General features: G+C 37.4%; 1 protein-coding gene across 2 annotated transcripts in view; it reads right to left on the bottom strand.

The window, feature by feature from the left end:
* The window catches only part of LOC132845556 (RNA-binding Raly-like protein), a 189,497-nt gene extending 177,981 nt beyond the window's left edge, over positions 1–11,516 (bottom strand). Inside the window, exon 1 of one of the 2 annotated variants that reach the window (XM_060869609.1) lies at positions 11,396–11,516. The gene's annotated coding sequence lies outside the window, so the exon portion shown is untranslated. Of the gene's footprint in view, positions 1–5,604; positions 5,727–11,395 lie in introns of those variants that run through there. The other variant, XM_060869608.1, reaches the window with a different exon arrangement.
* Positions 11,517–16,360: the final 4,844 nt, after the last annotated feature.

The raw sequence follows: 16,360 nt of genomic DNA, 5'->3' as shown, positions 1-16,360 counted from the left end.
AGGAGTATATGCTTCATTTTTGGATTAAATGACTCACGCACACACACAACCCACACATTTACACATGCACACACACGCTGTCCTACAAAAACATGCCTGGTCTAAACAGGACTTTACGTGCCACCTAATGTTTTATGCATGAGAGCAAAGGTATCTTGACACACATGAGCTATCATATCTCTCAGCACTCATTTATAGCTCTCATGCACGAGCCTTGCTAGTCCAAGATAACTGAGAGAAATTGCCTGGAGGGCAGAGACGACACTGCAGGAACTAACGCTGGATATCATAACGCCCAGCTGGAGAGATGACAGAGAGAGAGAGACATTTATCAGCGCAGCAGAGGCACCTTTCAGCACACGCCACATACATCTCAATGCCACCGTTTGGCTAGCCTCACTATGTTCCTCTACCCGAGCCCTAACACGCCTCACAGAGTCACAGAAATAATGTACTGTAAAGCATGTTGACGCCTACATGGAATATTAGGAGTATGCATCATGATTATAATCAAATGACAAGCTCAGGCTATTCTAGGGGTGTAAAAGGAATGAAAAGCAGTAGGATATATGACAGAAGGACAGTAACATAACTGATGAGATGCCACAACCTCTTTAGTGGATTCTCATGAGTAAACAAAAACAATAGCAACAAGAAAATTGCATGACCTATTACAAAATATGTTTTGTATATTGTAGATATCTCTTTGTAAAAAAAAATAAAATTGTAAATTGTACAGTCGACCCTATTTGATAGGAAAATATAGGGAAAGCCTTTAAAGGTTTCTCTTAAGATACAGTAAAAAATAAAATTACTTATGAGTCCTTACAAGCTGACAGTCCAGCTTGCTATTCAGTTATTTATACTATAGGCATCTCAGTACATTGCAATGAATAATATTCACTTATAAACATTTAGAAAAAAATGGTTATTTAAAATGATCCCTGCATATTGGCTCCTAAAATGGTTATGCATTTAAACCCGTCTGAAAAAAACACTATAATAACATTGCCATCAATATTTTTAAGGATTTCCATAGAATTAAATAGAAGGAGGAGCTGAAAAGTTCTAGATTTAACCCCTTAAGTACAGTTGAATAGTGTGCCTTTAGAAAAATGGGTTCTTTAAATGGGATTTCACACTGCCATTTTAGTCTGAAAACAGCATGGAATGCATGAGAAACTGGAAAAAACAATTAAAACTGTCATGCAGACTGGGAAGCACACAATAGTATTAGTGTCCAGTGGCCAGTGTGAAAACCTTCTAAGGGTCAATGGATTCCTAGCCTCCTAAAATGGTTCTACATGGAACCTTGTCTGAAAGGAATATACACTTTTAAGGTTGCCATCAATCCTTTAAGATTTTCCTTAGAATTCAACAGAAGAATGACCTGACAAGTTTTATATTAAACCTTTAAGAACTCTCCAAAAAATAAAACAAAGAAATACATACAAGTTCTATATTTAGCTCCTTAAAGTCCTAGATTATTGTTTAGTAATCGATTTGCTATGTTCACTACAATAAAATGTTATGTCACTAGAGTGAGAAAGTGCCACACTGAACCCTTCCAGATAGAAAGACATTTTGTTGTAATGCAAGTATAACCTTGACATAAACAAAAGACGCTCATGACCTCTAGATTTAACATCTTAAATTTTCATCTTATAATTTAGTATTCAACTTTGACATGTGTCATTTCACTACACTGAATAATACATGAACTACAATATGTACCAATATAATTACTTGTTTTTATTTATAACAAACAAATTCAGAATTTCACTAGTTAATTGATGGTTCTTGGTAAAAAAAAAAAAGGGTTTAAAATAGAATGCTTTCTAATAGGAAATCATTTTATTTTAGGATTTTCTGTATAGAACATTATAATATAGCGATTAGCCAAACAAATCCTTACATGTTTAAGATTTAACTCCTTAAATGTGCATATTGTTATTTAGCTATTTAGATTCTATGTTTATCTCATTTCACAACTTTGAAATATAACTTTCAAATGCAGTGAAAAGAATGGACTCTCTAATTATTAGAAAAGCTTGTCAGGGATTCCTGGGAAAGGCAGTGATCTCTTTACTTCCTAAAGGATTCAACCTACAACCTTTAAGGGTTTCCCCTGAGGGACAACAATTGAGCCTTTTGGTTTTAAATCTACCTGGGGAATAGATATTGGGAGTCTAAAAAATGTTAATCTTTTTCTACGTAAGAGCACTGAAAGCTGTTAAAGGCAATGAGAAACAGTGCTAGCTTATGTAGTCTCAAACATAATAGTAACACTGAGGTAAGTTTAGTGATATTACTTAGTACAACTTATGTAAAAATATAAAGAAATCAATCTATATATCTATCTATATCTATCTATCTATCTATATATATATACAGGGAGTGCAGAATTATTAGGCAAATGAGTATTTTGACCACATCATCCTCTTTATGCATGTTGTCTTACTCCAAGCTGTATAGGCTCGAAAGCCTACAACCAATTAAGCATATTAGGTGATGTGCATCTCTGTAATGAGAAGGGGTGTGGTCTAATGACATCTACACCCTATATCAGGTGTGCATAATTATTAGGCAACTTCCTTTCCTTTGGCAAAATGGGTCAAAAGAAGGACTTGACAGGCTCCGAAAAGTCAAAAATAGTGAGATATCTTGCAGAGGGATGCAGCACTCTTAAAATTGCCAAGCTTCTGAAGCGTGATCATCGAACAATCAAGCGTTTCATTCAAAATAGTCAACAGGGTCGCAAGAAGCGTGTGGAAAAACCAAGGCGCAAAATAACTGCCCATGAACTGAGAAAAGTCAAGCGTGCAGCTGCCAAGATGCCACTTGCCACCAGTTTTGCCATATTTCAGAGCTGCAACATCACTGGAGTGCCCAAAAGCACAAGGTGTGCAATACTCAGAGACATGGCCAAGGTAAGAAAGGCTGAAAAACGACCACCACTGAACAAGACACACAAGCTGAAACGTCAAGACTGGGCCAAGAAATATCTGAAGACTGATTTTTCTAAGGTTTTATGGACTGATGAAATGAGAGTGAGTCTTGATGGGCCAGATGGATGGGCTCGTGGCTGGATCAGTAAAGGGCAGAGAGCTCCAGTCCGACTGAGACGCCAGCAAGGTGGAGGTGGAGTACTGGTTTGGGCTGGTATCATCAAAGATGAGCTTGTGGGGCCTTTTCGGGTTGAGGATGGGGTCAAGCTCAACTCCCAGTCCTACTGCCAGTTTCTGGAAGACACCTTCTTCAAGCAGTGGTACAGGAAGAAGTCTGCATCCTTCAAGAAAAACATGATTTTCATGCAGGACAATGCTCCATCACACGCGTCCAAGTACTCCACAGCGTGGCTGGCAAGAAAGGGTCTAAAAGAAGAAAAACTAATGACATGGCCTCCTTGTTCACCTGATCTGAACCCCATAGAGAACCTGTGGTCCATCATCAAATGTGAGATTTACAAGGAGGGAAAACAGTACACCTCTCTGAAGAGTGTCTGGGAGGCTGTGGTTGCTGCTGCACGCAATGTTGACGGTGAACAGATCAAAACACTGACAGAATCCATGGATGGCAGGCTTTTGAGTGTCCTTGCAAAGAAAGGTGGCTATATTGGTCACTGATTTGTTTTTGTTTTGTTTTTGAATGTCAGAAATGTATATTAGTGAATGTTGAGATGTAATATTGGTTTCACTGGTGAAAATAAATAATTGAAATGGGTATATATTTGTTTTTTGTTAAGTTGCCTAATAATTATGCACAGTAATAGTCACCTGCACACACAGATATCCTCCTAAAATAGCTAAAACTACAAACAAACTAAAAACTACTTCCAAAAATATTCAGCTTTGCTATTAATGAGTTTTTTGGGTTCATTGAGAACATGGTTGTTGTTCAATAATAAAATTAATCCTCAAAAATACAACTTCCCTAATAATTCTGCACTCCCTGTATATATATATATATATATATATATATATACATATATATATATATATATATATATATATATATATATATATATATATATATATATATATATTCCAGTTCCAGATTCATGTCTAGGTTTCTCACCAAAATAGTTCACCAAATAGGTTCTAATGATGTACCAATGTATCTGTAGTATTAAAGATGATTTAAAATGTCCAATGGAACTGAGCAAACGCTTTGGTTGCTGTCCATGGTGCTGAAACGCCAATTTCTGGTCTGACGAGCGCCACATTTCAGAGTAGCGATGCAAGAAAACCATAATCTGTTCTAAACAATGTGTCTATCAGTGTCATGGTGGACATTTGGTAATGATTTCCTGTTGGTGAGGTATCGGCATCAGCAGGAATGCCACACCACGTGTTGGGTAATGAGAGTCCATGTGAGTCTATGTGGTGCCACATACAATGCTGGGAAGAACAAAATGATACGACAGAAATAAAAATTAAAACCAAAACAGATGTCTAACATTTCCCAAAATCAGTCAGTATCATCCAAATCTGCTTACTCACACATCATACTTACATGTCTTAGTTTTATTCTGATGTGTTGACACTACTGAAAAGCGGTGAGTCGAATAGCTCATGGTGAAATCTAACTGTATGACTGAATGAACTTACAGTAGTTACACTCACCACAGAAGTGCTAATGCTAGTAGTTAAATGCTGTGATTTAACATTAGACCCAAAGCCAAAGAACACATTAGCCACGTAGTGACATTTCAAACGCATTTGATTTTATTGCAAACGCAATCGTGCTGCAGGAATTGGATTGATTTCTCGTCCGTATGTACCTGCGAAAGGAGAATCGTCTGTTCATCATCGTGGGCACGGAAACCAAAAACAAAAAAGAAAGAAAAAAGAAAAAGAAAAAGAAAAAAAAAAAACTGCACAGATCCTCGCCCAAAAGACACACTTCACTTCACATGCACTTCCTGTGCATTAACCGTATCATAAAAAGAACAACATCCGAAAAAATATCTGACACTGAAATCTGCAGGAAAGTAGAGGAAATAGAAAAATCAAAGATCAGGCAAAAACAAAACAAAACACGTAAACCAGTAATCTGCGAGAAAAGTTTCACATTAAAACATCACCAGGTTTAAAAAGGACTTCTGTAAAGAAAAGAGAGATGAAATAAAAGCAGATGCTTTTGTTCGGCGACCATGAAAATCCCAAAACTCTTAGCCACACCGCCAAATACAAAGCAAAGCCCAAATATAGCAGAAGTCTATGATAGGAAACAAAAAAGACAAAAAAAAAAAAGAAAAAGAAAAAAAAAATGTTTCCAAACCTCAACGCGCAAAAATGCGAAACTGCCAGATGTAAAAACCACTTTCATCCTTGACACATTGAGCATCTGAGTATGAGAATAAACCCCATTCAGAATGACTGCACACTACAAAAAAAAACTTGAATCCCGAGCAGGAAAAAAACGCTAAAAACCCAAAACCAGCACTTCAAATTCTCACCGTTCAACAGCAGCGAAAGGAGGGGAAAAATAAAAAAAGAGACAGAGTGATTGATTAAAAAGGCAAAAAAAAAAAAAAAAAAAAAAAAAAAAAAAAAAAAAAACGCTTACCAAAAAAAGGGGGTCACTGGAAATAATACTCACCGAGCGGGAGTAAAATGTCGTAATAAAAATCGCGTTAGGGCGCAGAGCGCGGAATGGCGGCGGCGCGAGGCGGAACGAAGCAGCGCTCTGCTCGCGCTCTCGGTCTCGGTCTCGCGCTCTCGGTCTCCGCTGCCGTCATGTGACTCCTCCTGCCTGAGTGTGAACCGGCTCACGCGCGCCCAAAGTGAAAGTGCTCTTGCTTAGCGCTCCTCGGTTAGCCTGTAACTGCGAGCCGATAATGCTTTTCCCGTAGTTTTTAACCGCATCCTCCTCCTCCTCCTCCTCCTGCTGCTGCTGTTTAAAGATGCAGAACTCGCCTGATGTCAGAATCAATCAATGTCTCATCCAAAACAAATGGTAAAGACGTTCTGTTAATAGAAAAGGCAATTCAGGTGACGTGTGTGTGTGTGTGTGTGTGTGTGTGTGTGTGTGTGTGTGTGTGGTATATATATATATATATACAGTATATATAACCAAAAGATGATGGTGTGGTTTTGATATAACTAAGATTCAGTGTTAATGTAACTCCAAAACTCTACTCATATCAGAATTTCACTTCTTGTTGAAACTCTGAATCAACACAAAGCCTAAGTCTGTGGTCCAATTGTGGTGAGTCTGAGATGCCTGTTCTTCCTTGCCAGAGTGGAACCCTTGCAGTGATCTGGCTGTTGTGGCTCATCGTCCTCAAGGTTTCATATATTGCTATGGCTGTCACAAAACGTTTTCTGTATTGATGTACTGTATGGCACTTAGATGTATCGGCATTTCTACCCATAACATACCAGTATGGTCTTGGATTTAAGAACATATCTTCAATAAATAATGTTTGCGCTTTATTTTATTTATAGATGCACACATGTACTGGAAGTGATGGCATGGCCCCCACAGAGCCCTGATCTCAACATCATCGAGTGTGTCTGGAATTACATGAAGAGACAGAAGGATGTGAGAAAGCCTACATCGACAGAAGATATGTGGTTAGTTCTCCGAGATGTTTGGAACAACCTACCAGCCGAGTTCCTTCAAAAACCGTGTGCGAGTGTACCTAGAAGAATTGCTGTTGTTTTGAAGGCAAAGGGTGGTCACACCAAATATTGGTTTGATTTAGATTTCTCTTTTGTTCATTCACTGCATTTTGTTCATTTATGAAAATAAATGTTTAACATTTCCATTTTTGAAAGCATTGCAAGCTAATCAGGTCTCAATCTTGACTCCATTGAACCCGTTAAGACTCATCCGAATTCACCTACTAATACTATGCAGTAAAAGTATGCATCCTTTTTGGGAAGAAACAGAGCACGATTTTGAGTGTGTAGCAAAAAGCAGATGTAAGTACTAGGACGTATTAACACGACATGTAGTGTAACAGAATGCTGTTGGCTATTTACGCACACCATCACCATATACAAACCTATTTCATTTAAGCTTTTCTTTATTCATTATTAGATAATTTATGTTATATAAATCCATTTACCATTCACTTGATTTATTTTGCCACATTTCATTTACATGTCAGGAATATTTATTAAAAATGTGTCCATAATCCACACTTTAAAAAATCTACTTAAAATAATGATCATATGGATCTCTTCAGGAGAGTCAATTCAACATACTATTATTTGAACACACTAATTCTAATCTGGGGGGGCACGGCGGCTTAGTGGTTAGCACATTCGCCTCACACCTCCAGGGTTGAGGGTTCGATTCCAGCCTCCGCATTGTGTGTGTGGAGTTTGCATGTTCTCCCCGTGCCTCTGGGGTTTCCTCCGGGTACTCCGGTTTCCTCCCCCGGTCCAAAGACATGCATGGTAGGTTGATTGGCATATCTGGATAAATTGTCCGTAGTGTGTGATTGCGTGAGTGAATGAGAGAGTGTGTGTGTGCCCTGCGATGGGATGGCACTCCGTCCAGGGTGTATCCTGCCTTGATGCCCGATGACGCCTGAGATAGGCACAGGCTCCCCGTGACCCGAGGTAGTTCGGATAAGCGGTAGAAGATGAATGAATGAATGAATGAATGAATGAATGAATGAATGAATAATTCTAATCTAAAATACTAATTAGGAAGGATAATAATTGAATTGGGATACAGCATTTGTTTTGAATACAGTTTTGTAGTTTTGAATGCAGCCTTAAGTTGTGTGTCCTGAGATGCTTTTCTGCTCACCGTGGTTATTCCCTGTAATTGGTATTAACTGTAGTATTTTTCCTGCTGCCATATGATTGGCTGAATGGATAGATGCCCAAATAAGCAGTCATTCTAATCAAAATTGGCATTTTAGTGTAATATTATTAATTATGAGTTTATTTAAAAACAACTGTACCTAAAATAAAAGTTAGAACTAAGTGTTGAAATAAAGATATAAAACTAGACTTTAAATACCTTTTTATTTAATTCATTACTATTGTGCTTTATATAATAATAAAATGTGAAAGAAACAAAGTGTTGGGAAAAACACACTCAAAACTTAGATAATTAGAAACAAATTGACCATGTTTCCTGTGATGTCTAGCCTCAAAGTGTTCATTTGTGACCATCTGGCATGAATATAAGAAAAACTCTAGCAGATGCTTTTAATCTGTCTGTCTTAAATCAGTGAATTCTTATAATGTGGAATTAACAGTTACACCATATGTACACATTAAGAAACAGCACAGCAAGTAGAGGGAGTTTGTTGTGTAGATAGGGGATTTATCAGAAACTTTTCACTAGTCGTTTTTCAGTGCATCGTTTCTGCGACTTCTCTCCAATTGCGCTGCTATCTCGGATCTCATCTTGAATCATTTATCACCTCGACTCTGTCTGTGCACATACATTGCACTCATTGATCAGCACTTAGAGTCAATAAAGACAAACATAATCACAGCACAAGGAAAATTGATGAGATGTCAACACACGTGGTCCATGTTTCTCTGTCCGAGTAGCTTAAAAGCTCCACTGAGATATCTTAAGAGTTCAGTGACATGATTTTTCTTTTATGGTCACCATATTTAGGACTGAATTCCTTAGGACTGAATTTGCTGCACATCATAAACAATGGAGAAATATGGTTACAATTATTTACATTGGTAAATAATACATAACACTTTAAAAGTTGCTAAAATAAACTATAACTCTTATGTCCTTTCTTTTGACTGCTTGTCGAAATGTCCTTTCTTTCGAAGTCAACCCAAAAGTTCAGAATACATTTATACAGCATAAGAAGGCATTTCGACCCACATGCATAATTTTTCCTTTATAAACTAATCTGTGTGAATTCTGAAGACTGTTACTGTATGTGTGAAATTCTGATAGGTCTTCACTTTCTGAAATAAACAAACCAAGCCAATCTATCACCAGTACAAGCTAGCTAATTGACCATTGCTAATGTTAGCTGTAAGATACTTGAATAAATAAAAGAGAGTTCTGTAATTTGGAAACTTAATTGAACTTAATGCAATATAGAATAGAGCATACATATTTAACCCTTTTAAAGGAACCTCACCATTGCAATATGTAGCCAACACACTATACTAGCAATACTTGCTGCCAAGAATTTTTAAGTAGCTAGCTTAGCAAAGCTACAAAGCAGCATGACAGGGTGGCGTCACTGAACTCCTGCTTGTTGAAGACAAACATTACGGTGTAAATCATGTGTTGTTTATTAGTATAAGTAAAAATGAATCTCTGTAATGAAGCACAACCTCAGTGACATTGATGAGACAGTCGTCTATACAGTCCAAACAATGGTACATCACATGATATAGAAGGATACAATACAGTAGGATATGTCACATGAAAAAGGGGATACAGTACAGAAGGATATGTCACATGAAAAAAGAAGGGATACAATATGGAAGGATATATCACATAAAATGGAGGGATACAGTATGGAAGGATATGTCATAAAATAGAGGGATACATTATAGAAGGTTATGTCACATAAAAAAGGGATACAGTGTGGAAGGATATGCAAAAATAAAAAAGGAATGCAGTAAATAAGGATATGCCACATGAAAAAAGGGATACAGTATGGAAGGATATGTCAAATGAAATGAAGGGATAAAGTAAGGAAGAATATGTCACATAAAATGGAGGGATACAGTATGGAAGGATATGTAAAAATAAAAAAGGGATACAGTATGGAAGGATATGTCACTTGAAATGGAGGGATACAGTATGGAAGGATATGTAAAAACAAAAAAGGGATACAGTACGGAAGGATATGTAAAAATAAAAAAGGGATACAGTACGGAAGGATATGTCACATGAAAAAAGGGATACAGTATGGAAGGATATGTAAAAATAAAAAGGGATACAGTATGGAAGGATATGTAAAAATAAAAAAGGGATATAGTATGGAAGGATATGTCACATGAAAAAAGGGATACAGTATGGAAGGATATGTAAAAACAAAAAAGGGATACAGTATAGAAGGATATGTAAAAATATAAAAAAAATGGATACAGTATGAAAGGATATGTAAAAATAAAAAAGGGATACAGTATGGAAGGATATGTCACATAAAAAAGGATACAGTATAGAATGATACGTCACATGAAATGGAGGGATAGATCATGGAAGGATATGTAAAAATAAAAAGGGATACAGTATGGAATGATATGTCACATGAAAAAGGATACAGTATAGAACGATACGTCACATGAAATGGAGGGATAGATCATGGAAGGATATGTCACATGAAACATAACAATAACGTATGGAAGGATACATCACATAAAAAGGGATAGAGTATATCACATAAATCAGAAAGATAAAGTATGGAAGGATACATCACTTGAAAGAGAAGGATACATTACACAAAACGGACAGTTTACACAGTCTGAAAAGACATGAAACTGAGACTACATGGACACAGGATATCCACCCCAATGCACAGTTCTAATTATTATACTTCCATGATATTCCATACTAATTTCACTCTACACCATGATGAACACTACATATCCATTTCATCTTAAGCATCTCAAAATTCCAATTAGAAAAGTCCTAATTATGAGTGAATTCACTCATTTTCAGCAGGGAAAAGTGTAAGCAAAGGAAAAGTGGATGATTTCAAGGGCCCTGAGTAAATAGTGGGACACAAGGAGTTCGGATTACTCAGATCTGTGAGCAGCTGTGAGCCTCAGGAATGCTCCCTGCTTCATCTGTGCCAGATGTTTCACCTGGATCTCATGAGACCCATGTTTTAATGAAACATTTTAGCAAAATAGCCATTTGCTCCTCGGCTCCTTGTAACTTTTGCTGTTCCACATTGCAATGGTTACATCGGGGCTCTTCTGCAGAGGAAAGCGTCTACATTACAAGGCTAGTTTTTATCTCTACCTTTCTTTTTAACTAAGTAACTTCTTCTGATAATTACAAATGAAAAATAAGCTTCAGGCTATGGAGCTGTCTCTATATCGCTCCACTGTAACTATGTTATTAACAATTGTATCCTGGTCAAAGTCATGGGACTCTCTCTTTCCTTTAACACACACACACACACACACACACACACACACACACACACACACACACACACACCTGGGGCAAATTAAAGTAATTTAGAGTAGCCGATCCATTTACCGGTATGTTTTTACAAGATGCCTGGAGGGAAACCACACTAATTCAGGGAGAACATGAGATCCTCAGCACAGACAATAACCTGAGTTCAGGATCAACCCCAGGACCTCACTGTGGTCCACTGATATACAAAGTTCTACACAATTAATGTAAAGCCAAACCAACTAAATCTCATGAGAAATCTATGTTATGTGCTAAGGCAATGTAAAATGTCAACGGCACTCACCCAATTCTGGTACTGGTGACATCAGGTAAACAGACAATGGATAAAATTCAGTAAACATTCTGGAACTACACATTCTTGCACAAATTCTCTTTAGATAATATTCACATGTGGTGTTTAGATTTAATGCAACCACAAAAAAACTTCAACAGAAAGTGACAATTTTGTTTTTTTGTCAGAAGGTGACACACTCATAGCACTGCTGATGGCTCCCCCTAGTGAGAGGGAGGACAGATTCAGACAGACAAGGCCATACACTTCGAAACCCAATGATACCACAGCCATCTGTAGCCAGAAGCCCAAGAGAGCAAAGCTGGAGGGAGGGGTGGTATAGTCTCTCTCTTTCTGTGCTATCAATCACAGTGACACTAGCCTATCATGGGCATCTGTGAGCTCATGCATACAGAAGTGACCACATAGCACTTTTCTCTGCGGGTGTTGCGTCGTCCCAGTGGCGTTTCCAGAGCAGCAGTTTGAAAAGAGGCAGACGACTGGCTTCATGTGCCTCAGAAGGAGCATGTGTTAGTCTTCGCCCTTGCTGGTTAGTAGCTATTGTGCAAACTGTGTGGAACTCTCCATGACCAGATTAGAAAAACCCCAAGACAATATAAAGCACAAAATACAGACAAAGATGGATGTCTACCTCACATGAAATTGTGTGGATGCCTGAATGAAATATCTTGACTCTCTAGCTCTTATAAACCTTTTATATATTTTAAAATAGGATTAACCAGTTTAACAGTCCATTAGCGAAATGTACCGTAAGGCTAAAAACCCAGAATGTATGCTTCTACATGTGCTGTAGCACATACTGCTCGACATGAGTCACATGTAGCTAAGAAAACCTTTTAGAGATTGGTGTACTGCAAGTGCACAAGATGAATCGCCAGTCGCTAGTCTAACAGCAAGCCGTGGGTTATGAAAAAATTTCAGTTTGCTGGGAAACACAGTCAGTAGAAGCTCAGGAAAAGGCAGAGAAAGTAAGTAGTCAAGACTTGCAAGGTAACGTTAGCTAACTTACCTCAAACTGTAAGCTGTAATGTTAATTCAGTTGGTGTTGTCACTGGCAACACTCTCAACTGTATACTTGGTATTGATCACAATTTCAGTAATGTTAGCCATAGCACTAGGATTTCCACTAACATTTATCAGATTAAAATATATCAATATTGCTGGTAGACCATCCAGTGCTGCAATCTCTCTCATCTCTCTATTTTTCTTTTTCTTTTTTTTTTTTTTACTTTTTTTTTTTTTTAGCAGCTCCACTAAGTTGAATTTGCTAGATTTTTTTTAACAGACTAATTGTACATTAAATAGCTTAAAGAATATTTAATGTTCACTACTGATTTTCTATTACACATAGACTAAGGCAATCTGTGGGCAGTGGCCCAATCAGCCCTACGCTTAATGTCGTAACAATGCAAAATTATCCAAATAAGAGCAAATGAGAATAAATGAAGCAGTTAAGAAAATGCTGGAACGTTAACTCTTGCCCTAGATCTAAACATGCTGAGCCAGAAACAGTATGAAGCTGTGTATAGCCATAATTATTGCTAAATCAGGCAGGCTAAGGTCAACTCAGAAGCAAAAACTACACAGGTTAAGATAAAACAACTAGATATAATGCAGAATAATGCAGATTTATTGGTAGCTTTAAGAGAAGGGGCAAAACAAGCTGTTTTTAATATGAATTTAAAATGAAATTCCCCAAAATTCCAGATACAAAAAAATGAACAGGTAATATAATGTTTATATTATTATATAAATTATATTTAATTTAATTTATTTTTTTTATTTTTGTTAGTTAGGTTTTTAAATTGTGGACACCATAATCAAACTAAACCTTTTTTTTTATATACACATAAAAATAAATTGTAAAAATAAGTGCTAATTTAAGTGTGTCAGGAAGAGGTAGGTTTTACCCGTCGTTTGAAGCTAGTGACTCATCTGTTCAGACATCTAGTGGAAGTTCATTCCACCACCTCGGTGCCAGAAGAGAAAAGAGTCTTGATGTATAACTAACTCTTGCCCTGAGAGATGGTAGTAACAGTTGAGCAGTGCTGGTAGATATGATGGAGTGAGGTGAAGTGTGAGGAGTTAATTAAAGCTAAACATGTACTAATGCTATGTTTATACCAACCTCTAACTCCAACTTTAACCAGGAACCAAAATATTTAAATTAAAAAGTTTTTCCTCATAGAAACCAGCCAAATTTCACCTCATAGTCGACAACTCAGACAGACAAATACGCACACACATTCCTAAATATATACAAATATTTCAATTTCAATATTTTCAGAAAAATCAGGGTTTAACCACATCTACTAATGTAAGCTTTGATCATTTTCACACCTGCGTTTTTGTTCCTGACTCGGGGGCATCTGAGCGGAAGCTCTGTCTTCGAGCCCAGGAGCGGTCTGGGAGATAACCCATCCCTGTTCCTCTTTAAAAAAAAACTGCCCTAAAGTTCACTTCAAAAGAACTTTGGTGAAGTCTGCATCACGTTGTGAAGCCATTCGCACTCTGCACCACATACCGAGTAGTGTGATTGGTTCAACTTGTCTCATTATTTCCTGATTTTACTTTCATGATCCTAGGGAATGGGTTATTATGGTTATTGATATAGAAAACCAGACTTTCATTAGACTTGAGCACCGTAATTAGCTCACCATTGTGGTATAGGCACTTGCACTGAGAGCAACAGCGAAATATGCGTGTCTCGTTATGACCTTATATGAGAACGTCTCTTCGTTTACACATATTTCTGCACAGTGAAATGTCAAGCATCCAGAAAGCACTGTTCTTTTCCGCTTCAGGGTTGGCGTGGCAGGAAAAAAAGAGCAAAATGATGAAACTAGTGCTGACTGTTTAACAAATTCTTCCATGTTGAGCACAAAACTTAAGATCATAAACCCCACCCCTAAACAAGATGCTAATCGATCCTGAGTGCAGACTCAGGTGTGAAAATACCCAAGCTCAAATTTTCAATCCATATGATTTTGCAACCATTAGTCCATATCCAGTTCTCAGTAATATTACCTTTTATGCATTGATTTGCATATTCACAGTAGTATTTATCTTCTGCACCATTTTTCCTCTTGCCAGATGTTACTACGAACTGCTATAATGCTGCCCTAGATATCACGTATCCCAACTGACTTAGAATTCAAAGTCACAGTAATTCCTGCAACTGGCTATTTGTTTTTTCTCCAGCACTGCAATAGCATAATATTTCATGTAGAGAAAAATAAAACCAAAACCGTAAAGCAGAAACAATGCTGCAGGACTGAAATCTAGGAGGGAGCCTTTGCTATGAGAATATTCCTGAAGATTTACAGTGCTGCATTTTGGTTTGCCAGGCTGTACATTCACCTCTGCAGTGCAGTTTTGGTTATGAGGAGCTAAAATATGATTATGGTACAATTATAATGGTACAATATATGATACATTATAAAATATGACAATGGAACAAACTAGTAAGAATCTGTGTTTAGACTGACATAAGATGCACTCAAATTAATTTTTTTGTATAGCATCTTGTATTTGGAGGCATTGTCACAAAGCAGCTTAACAGAATAATATAAATTTGGTAGGTCACAGGGGGTCACGGTGGCTTAGTGGTTAGCACGTTCGCCTCACACCTCCAGGGTTGGGGGTTCAATTCCCGCCTCCACCTTGTGTGTGTGGAGTTTGCATGTTCTCCCCGTGCCTCGGGGGTTTCCTCCGGGTACTCCGGTTTCCTCCCCCGGTCCAAAGACATGCATGGTAGGTTGATTGGAATCTCTGGAAAATTGTCCGTAGTGTGTGAGTGTGTGAGTGAATGAGTGTGTGTGTGTGTGCCCTGCGATGGGTTGGCACTCCGTCCAGGGTGTATCCTGCCTTGTTGCCCGATGACGCCACAGGCTTCCCGTGACCCGAGGTAGTTCGGATAAGCAGTAGAAAATGAATGAATGAATTTATCCCTAATAAGCAAGCCAGAAGAGACACCGTGGCAAGGAACAACTCTGTGAGATGATATGAGGAAGAAACTTTAGACCCAAAAGAGAACAGATCCTCATCTGAATGACACCAGAGAGTGAGATTAGAAATAATTCCCTAGTATAACTGTGTACTATAGAGTAAAAAAAAGTTATAATTGTAGTCCTAAGCCATCACAGCTAAAACTGTTCGTTTCAATTACAGTCCAAAATTTGTAATTCTAAGTAATTTGTACCAAAGCAGCATAATCTCAGTTCCGATTGGGGTCAGGAAGTTAATTTTTTTAATTTTAAAAACATCAACTCTAACAATTGTGCACCTTTATACTAAAGAACTTATTCTAATACGTTATCGATTCTATAGTGACAGCTTTACAGAGGGAATTGTATGGCAGACGCTCCATATAAACAAATCAATAAATGTATAATTGTTGATATGATGAAGTTGAAGGATAAGATACGAAAGAGGAAGACAAAAATGACTGTGTAATAACAGGATCTATCTTTACTGAAAAACCTTTTAACTGTTCTTGGATTGCTGTGGTATGAAAGGAATAAAAAACCTGTCATGCCATGCTAATACTAGAAAATAACCATATTGGGATAGTAAGAGTAACTTCACACCACATTGTGCTGCTTTATGCTACCTTGCCCTTGATTATTTTCCTATATCATCAGGCCCTAATTTTTTTATTCCTTATGTAATATAATGTGTGCCGCTCCATATTTTATTATTTCTTTAATATTAAGTGGTAAAGAAAGTAATGTGTTTTTTTTACGGTTCATGATTTAAGATACAGGTGTTTAAGGTCATGTGTAGAGGAAACCGTTTGTTACACAAGACAATGAAATTTTAACTTTGTGACTCCTCCAGCAACTTCTGACATAATTTACACAGGACATAGAAAATACACAAAAAATCATAGACCACAAGTTGTGCAAGGAGAAAAAGATGCATTTGCTTGCAAGAAAAAGTTTCTTTTAGATTATT

This window comes from Tachysurus vachellii, chromosome 5, assembly GCF_030014155.1.
Source record: "Tachysurus vachellii isolate PV-2020 chromosome 5, HZAU_Pvac_v1, whole genome shotgun sequence".
Classification (NCBI taxonomy): domain Eukaryota; kingdom Metazoa; phylum Chordata; class Actinopteri; order Siluriformes; family Bagridae; genus Tachysurus; species Tachysurus vachellii.
The sequence above is the reverse complement of the archived record's forward strand: the minus strand, read 5'-3'. Positions and strand labels throughout refer to the sequence as shown.